Source organism: Oryctolagus cuniculus, chromosome 5, assembly GCF_051225735.1.
Source record: "Oryctolagus cuniculus isolate XC-2025 breed Fujian yellow rabbit chromosome 5, ASM5122573v1, whole genome shotgun sequence".
In the NCBI taxonomy this organism is placed as follows: domain Eukaryota; kingdom Metazoa; phylum Chordata; class Mammalia; order Lagomorpha; family Leporidae; genus Oryctolagus; species Oryctolagus cuniculus.
This window is the reverse complement of record NC_142871.1, coordinates 109003576-109016116: the sequence shown is the minus strand read 5'-3', so window position 1 is coordinate 109016116 and position 12541 is coordinate 109003576.

Below are 12541 nucleotides of genomic sequence, written 5' to 3'. Positions count from 1 at the left end.
GACAGAGTGGAGCTACACTCCAGCTGCTAGTGTAGGGCAGGATAGGAAGCTTAAGACCTTATTTTGGAGCTCAGAGTCCAGCTCCCTGCATTGAGACCCACACCTGGTAAGACCAAAGGCCTCTACCCCACACCAGTGTGTAAAACAGCCCTTAGACTTGCCCTGGCATCAGGCAGAGACCTGCCACTCTTATGGAATGGACTCATTGCAGTGTGTATCATCACTGTCCTGAAGTTAGCCTGACATGCACCCCTGAGATTTCATAGGGCCCAATGACTATGAGACCTGTTTTGTGAACCAGTGTAGCACTAGTCTGGACAGTCAAAGGGCTGCCTTATCTTCCTCTGTCATCTTTAGGCAGACAACAAGGAAACAAGACTGGGACTCCATGGGAATGGTAAAGCCCCAAACCAGGCAGATCCAAACAGCTCCCTTTTCCTAAGTCAGTAACTGTGGATGAAGTCTCTCTCTGGACTTAGCCAGTATCAAGCAGAGAACTGCACCCTGGTGAGATGTACTTTTTCATCACCAGCTTCATGTAGATCCCATACACACCACAAGGATTTCACAGGGCCTAATGATAGACCCAGGTGTGACCCACCTAGTGCCTGCCTGAGCAGCTGAGTGCCAGCTTCTATCACCCCTCCTCCAATCTCTGCAGACAACAAGAAACCATAGGACTACAGGGAGAGTCAAGGCCAGGCCTGTAAAAGCCAACATTGAACAGAAAATAACAGCCCCTGTCCCCAGGCTAACTGATGGCAGCAGAGTGTCTGGACCTGCTTCAGGGCCAAGTGGAGTTCGTGGCTCCAGCTGAACAATGTTCTCTCCCAGCCAGCATCACCAGTGACTGGTAGAAACAGCATCAGGAATTGAGTCCCCTCAGCAGCAGGCAGGCCATAGCAGAGTGGGCTTCACCAGGTTACATTGATCTCAGTGGGCTGTGGTGGACTCTGTGGTCTGGCATCATGGCACCAGTGGCCACAGGACTAGGCATATGGGCCTACCCAGCCCCAGAAGATGCTTGTAGGGACTGGTGACTTTTTAGGCACTTCTTCAGCTCATTTTGAACAATAAATAACTGTGAATGTCAGGGAAATCTGAGTTTGGAGTATTATTATAGGACTAAAATGGTGAAAAATCAATTGCAGATTTGTGACAAACCTCAATGAGGGCGCTATGCAGTGCTGAAATAGCAGAAGTGACCACGGGCTCAGGGAAAACAGACTGCTTAGAATTTCTGGAAGGATAGCTACAAATGAAACCAGATTTCTATAACTAATCCTTCAGTGCACAGATGATGTTGTATACCAACATATGTCAAGAATTTCCAGGGAACTATAACCTCACCCAATGAACAAAATAGCTTGCCAGAAACCAAGCATCTAGGAATTGAAGATGTCAGCTGCTCATATGAAGATTTCAAAACAACTGTTTGAAAAAACCTCAGTGAACTCCAAGAGACACAGAAATGATTTAATACTCTAACAGAAAGACTTGGAAAGATGGAAAGAATTTAAAATAAAACAATCTTTAAGCTGAATGGTACACTAAAGCCAAATTAAAAATCAGATACAAGGCATCAATTGCAGAATAGATCAAACAGAAGGAAGAATCAGTAAGGTCTAAGGCAGATTATTTGAAAATATATAATTGGAAAAGAAATTTTTTATAATCTTTTATGTTTAGTTTTAACAGACTCAATATAGTTCATAGATACAATTATAAAAAATATAATGATGTCCCTTTCCTTCCTCTTTACCTCCCCTTCTCTCCCTTCTACCCTCTCTCCCTCTCTTTCTTCCTTTTTATTTTTTTCTGTTTTTGAAATAACATTTTTAATTTACATTGCAGTCAAGGGCTTAATGTTTCATCAGATAAGTTTAACAAGTAAAAAGAAAAAAGACCCCTAATTGAGTGGGAATGTAGGCAAGGGCTAGACACATTAATCCATGGAAAGATGACCATTTCACCTTTATTTAGTCAATTTAAAGTGATCACTGATCATTAAAGCTACAGTAGTTTACTCTTCTTAACCACTTGCTTGACAAAGTTATAAAACAAAGATTAACCAACCTATATTTGTGGCAATACTGATAGACACAGACATTTCTTTCTTTTTTTAAATTTTAGCACCCACATATAAGAGAACATGTGCTATTTGTCTTTGTGTGTCCAGCTTTTTTAACTCAACATAAGGTCCTCTAGTTGCATCCATTTTGATGCAAATGGTAGAACTTCATTTTTTTTGTAGATGAGTAATATTCTGTGGTGTATATATATATATATATATATATCTCACATTTTCTTTATCCATTTATCTGAATGGACACCTTGGTTGACTGCATATTTTGGCTATTGTGAACAGCGCTGCTATAAACATGGTGGTACAGGTTTCTCTTTGGTACAGCGTGTTTATGGCTTTTGGCCATATACCCAGTAGTGGAATTGGTGGATCATACAGTCTATTTTTAGTTTATTAAGAAATTTCCATACTGTTCCACAGTGGCTGCACTACTTTACCTTCCCACCAACAGTGTATAAGCGTTCCCCTTTCTCCACATCTTTGCCAGCATTTGTTAGTCTCTTTCTTTTAGATCTTAGTCATCTGACAGGAGTGAGGGGATATCTCATTATGGTTTTGATCTGCAGAATTTGCATTTCCTTAATGGCTAGTGATGTTGAGTATTTTTTCATATATTTGTTGGCCATTTATGTTTTTTCCTTTTTAGAACTGTCTGCTGAGGGCCTTTGCCCATTTCTTAACTGGATTGGTTGTGTTTTTGTTGTTGAGTTTTTTGAATTGCTGATATAGTTGGATAAGTAAATATTTGTTGGATAAGTAGCTTGCAAATAAATTGTTTTTCCCATTTTGGTGGATGCCTTTTTTGATGTGCAGAGTTTCTGAGTTTGACATAGTCCCAATTTGTTTAGTTTTCCTTTTGTTTCCTGTGCTTTGGGGATCTTGTGCAAGAAGTCGTTCCCTATGCCAATGTCTTGAAGTGCTTCCCCTACATTTTCTTCCAGCAAGTTCATAGTCTCAGGTCTTAAGTTTAGGACTTTGATCCGTCTTGAGTTGATTTTTGTATATATTGAAAGGTGTGGATCTAATTGCATTCTTGCACATATATAAATCCAATTTTGCCCACACCATTTGTTGAAGAGATTATGCTTTCTTCAGTGTATTTCTCTGAGCATTTTTGTCAAAAATGCGTTGGCTGTATGTACATGGATTAATTCCTGGGCTCTCTATTCTGTTCCATTAATCTCTGAGTCAGTTTTTATGCCAGCACCATGCTGTTTTAATTACTATAGCTTTATAGTCTGCTTTGAAGTCAGGTGCTGTGATGCCTCCAGCTTGATTGTTTTTTGGCTGAGGATCACATTTCCTATCTTGGGTCTTTCATGATTCCATGTGAAGGTTGAGATTTTTTTTTTTTCTAATTCTATAAAGAATGTCGTTGGTAAGGCCAGTGCTGTGGCATAGAAGTTAAACCTCAGCCTGCAGTGCCAGCATCCCATATGGGCTATCAATTAGAGTCCCAGCTACTCCACTTTCAAACCAACTCCCTGCTAATGCACCTGGGAAAGCAGTGGAAGATGTCCCAAGTCCTTAGGCCCCTGCACACACATGGGAGACTCAGAAGAAGATCCTGGGTCCTGGCTTTGGCCTGGCCCAGCTCTGGCCATTGTGCCATTGTGGCCATTTGAGGAGAAAATCAGTAGATGGAAGACTCTCTCTGTCTCTTCCCCTGTCCCTCTCCCTCTCCCTGTTCCTCTATCTGTATCTTTGCTTTTCAAATAATAAGTACATCTTTAAAAAAATGTCATTGGTATTTTGATAGAGATTGCATTGAACATGTAGTTTTTTTTAAAGATTTATCTATTTATGTGAAAAACAGATTTACTGAGAGAGAGGTCTCCCATCCACTGGTTCACTCTCCAGATGGCTGCAATGGCCAGAGCTGTGCTGATCTGAAGCCAGGAGCCAGGAGCCATGGGAGACTTCTTCGAGTCTTCCATGCATGTGCAGGAGCCCAAGCACTTGGGCCATCTTCTACTGCTTTCCCAAGCCATAGCAGAGAGGTGGATTGGAAGTGGAGCAGCTGGGACTTGAACCAGCACCCTCAGGAGATGCCCGACTGCAGGCAGTAGTTTTACACACTATGCCATAGCACTGGCCCCACCTGTAGATTGCTTTAGGTAGTATAGACATTTTTATTATTGATCCTCCAACCCGTGCACAGGGAATACCTTGCCAATTTTTTGTGTCCTTGATTTATTTCATCAATATTTATAAATTTAATTGTTGAGATTTTTCAGTTCATTGATTAAATTTATTCCTGGGTGTTTGATTTGTGTGTCAGGGGGTACTGTGAATGGGATTTCTTACCTGATTTCTCTTTAAATTAGCATATAAAAATGCTAATTTTTTTGTATATTTATTTTGTAAACTGCAACTTTACTGAACTGGTTTATCAGTCCTAATAGCTTTTTGGTGGAGTGTTCAGAATTTTCCATGTGCAATATCATGTCATCTGCAAACATGAATATTTTGACTTCTTTTTTTCCCCAGTTTTTGATGGCCTTTATTATTTTGTCTTCCCTAATTGCTCTTGCTAAAATTTCCAGTATTGAGTTAAGACTGGTAAAAGTGGACATCCTTGTCTTGTTCCAGATCTGATGGGAAAATGTTTTCAGCTTTTCCTCATTTAGTATGATATTGGCTGTTAGTTTGTCATATACAGCCTATATAGTTCAAGGTATGTTTCTTCTATACCTAATTTATAGAGGGTTTTTATCATTTTATCAAATGCTTTTTCTGCATCTATTGAGATGACCATATGGTTTTTGTTCTTCTTTCTGTTGATGTGATTTATTATGTTTATTGATTTGCAAATGTCAAACCACCCTTGCATCTCTGGGATAAATGCCACTTGATCATGATGCATGAAGTTTTTTGTGTGGTTTTGGATTTGTTTGCTAATATTTTGTTGAGAATCTACATATGTGTTCATTAAGGATATAGATCTGTAAGATTTCATGTTGTGTCCTTGTTTGGTTTTGGTATCAAAGTGATGCTGGCCTCATAAAAAGGGTTTGGCAGTATCCCATCCTGTTTTATCTTTTGAAATAGTTTGAAAATCATTGAGATTAGTTCCTCTTTAAATGTTTTGTAAAATTCAGTAGTAAGTTATCAGGCCCTGAACTTTCCCTGATGGAAGACTTTGATTACTACTTCAATCTCATTGCTTATTAAGGGTCTATTTAGATTAGATATATCTTCTTGATTTAAAATGGTAAGTCTTATGTATAAGGAATTTATCCATTTCTTCTAGGCTTTCCAGTTTATTAGTGTGTAGTTTTTTTGTATTAACTTCTTTTAAAAAAAAAAAAAAGATTTATTTATTTATTTGGAAGTCAGAGTTACACAGAGAGAAGAGAGGCAGAGAGAGAGGTCATCCATCTGATGGTTCACTCCCCAATTGGCTGCAACAGCCAGAGCTGCGCCGATCTGAAGCCAGGAGTGAGGAACTTCTTCTGGGTCTCCCACACATATGCAGGGGCCCAAGGACCTGGGCCATCTTCCACTGCTTTCCCAAGCCATACAGAGAGCTGGATCAGAAGTGGAGCAGCCAGGACTCAAACTGGTGCCCATGTGGGATGCCAGCACTTCAGGCCAGGGCTTAACCTGCTGCATCACAGTGCCGGCCCCTATGTTAATTTCTTATTATCCTTTGTATATCGATGGTGTAAGTGGAATGTCTGCTTTTTCATCTTTAATTTTATTTATTTGAGTTTTCTTCTTTTTTTCTTTATTAGTCTAGTTACAGTTTTATCTATTTTGTTTATCTTCCAAAAAATCAATTTTTTGTCTTATTGATCTTTTAATTGTTTTTTAATTTTAATTTCATTTATTTCTGCCGTGATCCTTATTATTTCACCTCTTGCTGAGTCCAGGGTGCACATTAGCAGGAATCTAGAGTTAGGAGCCAAACAGGGCTGCAAGCCCAGACATTCCTATGTATAATTTAGACATCCCAACCAGTGATTTAACTTCTAGTCCTAACATTTGTCCCACAATTCAGTTTTAGAATTAGAATTTAGGATTAGAGTCAGTAAATCATGAATTAATTCTATAGATGTTCACTGCATGAGCATTATATCCCATTAATTGGGTGCTGAACATATCTTTTCTGTTGTGACAGACACCTCACATACTGCTGGTTTAACAATGCATGCATCAATACTTGCATATATGTTTAATTTGGTTGAAGAAGGCAAAATAAGTACACCATTAAATCCTGGGAACCCAGTGAACAACCAGATGTTTATTCAGGAATATGTGGCTAATCTCCTTAAATCTGCATTCCCTCATTTACAAGATGCTCAAGTGAAGCTCTTTGTGACAGGACTTTTCAGCTTAAATCAGGATATTCCTGCTTTCAAGGAACATCTAAGGGATTTCTTAGTGCAGATAAAGGAATTTGCAGGTGAGGACACGTCTGATCTGTTTTTGGAAGAAAGAGAAACAGCTCTTCGACAGGCTCAGGAAGAGAAACATAAACTTCAAATGTCTGTCCCTGGCATCCTTAATCCACATGAAATTCCGGAAGAAATGTGTGATTAAAATCCAAAATTATGCTGGGTTTATTTTTTTTTTTTCTCTGCAACTCTTGTTGGCAGTATAAAACAGCATCTGGATATTTGTCGACCAAAATGATGCCAATTTGTAAATTAAAATGTCACCTAGTGGCCCTTTTTCTTATGTGTTTTTTGTATAAGAAATTTTCTGTGAAATATCCTTCCATTGTTTAAGCTTTTGTTTTGGTCATCTTTATTTAGTTTGCATGAAGTTGAAAATTAAGGCATTTTTAAAATTTTACTTCATGCCCATTTTGTGGCTGGTCTGGGGGGAGGAGGCAAATTCAGTTTGAGCATATACTTGTAAATTCTGATGCAAAAATTATACAATTTTTCCTGTAAACAATACCGATTTTTAATTAGGGAGCATTTTCTTTCTAGCCTGTATTTCAGCCTAGAAGAAAAGTGAGTAAAACAAATTGCGTTGTTAAAAGGATTATAGTGCTGCATTGTCTAAAGTTAGCACCTCTTGGACTGAATCGTTTCTCTAGACTATGTGTATTACAAGTCTGTATGACAAGTTTGCAGCAAGATCATGTGCATATCATCCCATTGTAAAGCGACTTCAAAAAATATGGGAACACAGTTAGTTATTTTTACACAGTTCTTTTTGTTTTTGTGTGTGTGTGCTGTCGCTTGTCGACAACAGCTTTTTGTTTTCCTCAATGAGGAGTGTTGCTCATTTGTGAGCCTTCATTAACTCGAAGTGAAATGGTTAAAAATATTTATCCTGTTAGAATAGCCTGCATCTTTTTAACAACTCATTAAAAAACAAACAAAACAAAACTCTGGCTTTTGAGATGACTTATACTAATTTACATTGTTTACCAGGCTGTAGTGCTTTAAGAACACTACTTAAAAGCAAAATAAACTTGGTTTACATTAAAAAAAAAAATAAAAATAAAAAAAAAAAAATTGGGTGCTGAAGACAAAGTGGTAACAATAAACTTGGTCCTTTGTATTCCTGGAATTTAGAATAGCAGATCAAAATTAAAACTTGAACTGCTGGGTATAGTACAATAAAAGTATATCTAAACCAAAATGACCCCTACTTAAAGGTTCTGGATTACAAAAGAAACATAAAATGCCACTACTACAAAAGCATAAGTATTTATTTATTTTTTTTTTTTCTGTAACTCTTTTTTTTATTATTTTTTTCAATTTTTCCTTCCTTTTTTTTAAGCACGAGTCTGTGCTTTGCGAACAGAATCAAGACATTAACAAAGATCAGCTTCTCTGAAGAAAAGCATTTCTATAGAACAAAGACAGCTACATGTTTCGCTGCCATTACACAAAAGCATAAGTATTTAAATAATTTTCATGAGATGTTATTCTCTGAATACTAGACATCAATTAAATGATAGCTATAGTTATACCTGATAAATATGCTGTGCATGAAAAAAATACAGCGGATTTAATAGTCTCATTGATGCATCTGAATATTTGAACTCATTGCAAAAGTGTGGTTCAAATGGCAACAACTTGACAGGATGAACTTCCAAGTACAAACTTTGGCATTGAATTGCTGGGTTGCTACACATACAAATCAGATTGTTCCTTCTGGAAGATCTAGAATTTACCAGCAACTTCTACTTGGAAAAATCATTTCAGTCATTAATTCTGATAAGGAACTGCTATTATGATTTAGATTTAACAATCCTGACAGCACATTAAGTGAAGGTTGCTTCTCTAGCTTAATTTTTTTCTGGGAAAGCAGTGGAGGATGGCCCAAGTTCTTGGGCCCCTGTACCCATGTGGGAGACCTAGAAGAAGTTCCTGGCTCCAGGCTTCAGCCTGGCCCAGTTTGACTATTGAAACCATTTAAGGAGTGAACAAGAGGATGGAAGATTTATCTCTCTGTGTTTCTCCTTCTCTTTCTATAATTCTGCCTTTCAAATAAATGAAATAAATTAAAAAAAAAAATGTCTTCTTGGCAGGCGCTGTGGTATAGCAGATGAAGCTGCTGCCTGTGGTGCTGGTATCCCATATGGGCTACGGTTCGAGTCCTGGCTGCTCCACCTCCAATCCGGCCCTCTACTAGGGCCTCGGAAAGCAATAGAGGAGGGCCCAAATCCTTGGGCCCCTGCACCCACGTGGGAGACCCAAAGGAAACTCCTGGTTCCTGGCTTTGGATCTATGCAGCTCCAGGCATTGTGGCCAACTGGGGACTGAACCAGCGGATGGAAGACCCCCAACCCTCTCTCTGCCTCTCCTCTCCACGTGTAACTCTGACTTTCAAATAAATAAATCTTTAAAAAAAAAGGTCTTCTCAAGGTGATCTTATAATTCTATTGAAACATAAACATTTATTCCAAAACCCAATAGAAAATAATTTATTTTCTATCCCTCCAACAAATTATTACTTCTTTTTATAATTTTGAAAGATGTGACTCCTTTCTCTGAAACGCAATCTATTTCAATTTTTGAAAGTTAATGACACCCTGAGAGTTTTTAAGACATGCTGAGACCGGAATAGTAAAAAATGGTTATTCTACTCTATTCACACTAAGATAATGACTCTCAAACTTTAGCCCAGGTCAGAATCTCTAGTAGGCCTTGTTAAAACGTAAGATTGCTAGGCTCCACCCTCAGAATTTCTGATTTAGTAGGTCTAAGGTGGTGCTTGAAAATTTACATTTCTAACAAGTTCTAAGTTGCAGCTGCTAGTCCTAGGAAAGCCCTTTCAGCACTACTGCTTTAGAAAAATGGGTTTGAATGCTAAATGAAATGAGAATGTTGGCCTTGGATCTATTATGTGCAACCTGAAACCATAGTCTCTGTGGTGACTCAGAGGACTTTCCAACCACCAAGGCATTAAGAAATCATTTGGAGAGGATGATGCCAACATCCTTGATAGGCCGTATGGTGGGTGTCTGTCTTCTGTATTCAAGAAATAATAATAGTGCAGGAAACCACAACGGAATTGAATTGCCCAACTCCAGGGCAATGAGATCTTAGAGTGTTAGAGGTCAGGGGACAGTGTCAAAAGATAAGATAGCTGAAATTACTACAATAGTCACAGAGAAGGAATGATGACCCCAGAAGATTTTGCGTCAGGGATCTGTGGTGATAGCTAGCTCATCATGGAGTCCTTAGAAATAAAATAGGTAGATGGCATACTAAAATGCTTTTTGACATACCCCAAGGCACCTCAGAAAGTTCATGAAAAATATATGTTTGTCTGGATGCAAAAATTTTGAAATTATGTAGATGAGTGGTCTTTAAAAAGCACATGTAAAATGGATATCATGAAGAATGTGCATAGACTTGAAATTTTTTTGCAATAAAATAATCCTCTTTTTATTTATTTATTTCCCCAGCTTTTTGTTTATTTTTTATTTGAGAGAGAGCTTCCATGCACTGGTTTGACTCTCCAAATGTCTGCATGGCCCAAGGCTGGACAGAGTAGAGCCAGGAGCCAGGAGCCATGAATACAATCTAGGTCTTCCAACACTTATTTGAGCCATCACTGTTGCTTCCCAGGACCAGCATTGTTTGGAAGCTGGAATTAGGATGAGAGCCAGGAACTGAATCTATGAACTCTGCTGACAGATATGCGTACCTTCACTGTGAGGCCAGACACCTGCCCAGCTCTGTCTTGCATATTTCCTAATTGACAGTCACAGGTACTTTGTCAGATTAAGGTTTTTTGGTTTGTTGGCTTTGGTACGATTATGTTCTAGGAGGTACACAGTGCCTGCGTAGCTCTCTCTTTCTAAAATTAACAGCAATGGATGATAGTTTCCTATATATAATATTTTATTAGGCATTGAAAAAATATTCTAATTGTATCATGCCTTAATAGCAGGATTATTTTTTTAAAGAAAAACTCTCCTCATTATCTATATATATATACAAGAAAAGCAGCATAAATATACAATTTTGGGGCCGATGCTGTGGTGCAGCAGGTTAAGGCCCCAGCCTGCAGTGTCAGCATCCCATATGGGTGCTGGTTCGAGTCCCAGCTGCTGCTCTTCTGATCCAGCTCTCTGCTATAGTCTGGGAAAGCAGTAGAGGATAGCCCAACTCCTGGGCCCCTGCACCCATTTGAGAGACCCAGAAGAAACTCCTGACTGTTGGCTTTGGATCAGCTCAGCTCTGGCTGATGCATCATTTGGGGAGTGAATGAGCAGAATGGAAGACCTCTCTCTCTCTCTGTAACTCTTTCAAATAAATAAGGTAAATCTTTAAATATATATATATATACAATTCTTTCCAGATTTCAAAAGGAAATCTATGAAATGAAAACTATGCCCTGAAGATAATCAATAGACTGTTTTTTAAAAAGTGTCATTATGAACTTATGAATTTAAGTGTTTGTTGCATTTTAATTTATTGCAGTGGATTAACTTTGAACAGTGGCTATGCCTTCAAGTTGGCACCAGCATTTTTTTTTAAACATTTAATTGATTAATTAGAAAGGAGTTGTGATAGAGACAGAGATCTTCCTTCATCAAATGGTTTTAATAGCCAAGTCTGGGCTAGGCCAAAGTCAGAAGCCAGGAACTCTATCCAGGTCTCCCACATGGGTGACAAGAGCCCAAGTACTTAGGCCATCCTCTGCTGCCTTTCCAGGCACATTAGCAGTAAGGCAGACCAGAAACAATGAGCCAGGATTAGCATCGGCACTCCAATAAGTAATGCATGCCACAGTACCAGCCCCAGCACAGTGTGTTTTTAATATGACCCCAGTAGAATCAACAATTTCTTTGCTTTCTGTTATGAAAAGCTGTTTTACAAGAGTGTCAAATTGTTAAGTCAACAACAGGAGTCACTGTGTACTTACTTCTCATGTGGGATCTGTCCTTAATGTGTGTCCAATGTGAAGTAATGCTATAACTAGTACTGAAACAGTATTTTACACTTAGTGTTTCTGTATGGGTGCAAACTGATGAAATCTTTACTTAATATATACTAAATCAATCTTCTATATATAAAGATAATTGAAAATGAATCTTGATGTGAATGGAATGGGAGAGGGAGTGGGAGATGGGAGGGGAATTATGGGGGGAGGAAAGCCATTGTAATCCATAAACTGTACTTTGGAAATTTATATTTACTAAATAAAAAAAAAAAGAAAAAGAAAAGCTGTTTTAGCTTCAATGTATAGATTTTCTGGTCCATATCTAGACCAACCATTTGTCCAGGAAACATCAAATCATATTATCTGGAAATTGTAAATGAAGATCAAGGTCTCTGTATTTGGGTTGCTTATTGGTACCAGGCTGGCAATTATTTCTAGGCCTTTTCAATGGACAAAGTAAAAATATCATTTTTTAAAAAGATGATGTTATGAGCCGGCGCCGTGGCTCAATAGGCTAATCCTCCACCTTGCGGCGCCGGCACACCGGGTTCTAGTCCCGGTCGGGGCGCCGGATTCTGTCCCGGTTGCCCCTCTTCCAGGCCAGCTCTCTGCTATGGCCAGGGAGTGCAGTGGAGGATGGCCCAGGTGCTTGGGCCCTGCACCCCATGGGAGACCAGGAAAAGCACCTGGCTCCTGGCTCCTGCCAGGTTCAGCGCGGTGCGCCGGCTGCAGCGGCGGCCATTGGAGGGTGAACCAGCGGCAAAGGAAGACCTTTCTCTCTCTGTCTCTCTCACTGTCCACTCTGCCTGTCAAAAAAAAAAAAAAAAAAAAAGATGATGTTATAAAGTCATACTGATATTTGCAAGTCAAATTCAGGATGACAGAGATTTTAATTTTTTATCTTTTATTGACATATATACTAAAGGGGCACAATGTAACATGTATACATATCTCCATATAAGGTAGTGATTAAATCAAGCTGATTAACATAGCCATCATCTCACAGATTTTTTTTTGTGTATGTGTGGTACAAAGATCTAAAATTTGCTCTGTTGGCAATTTGGAAATACATGTTACATTATTTTTTTAAAG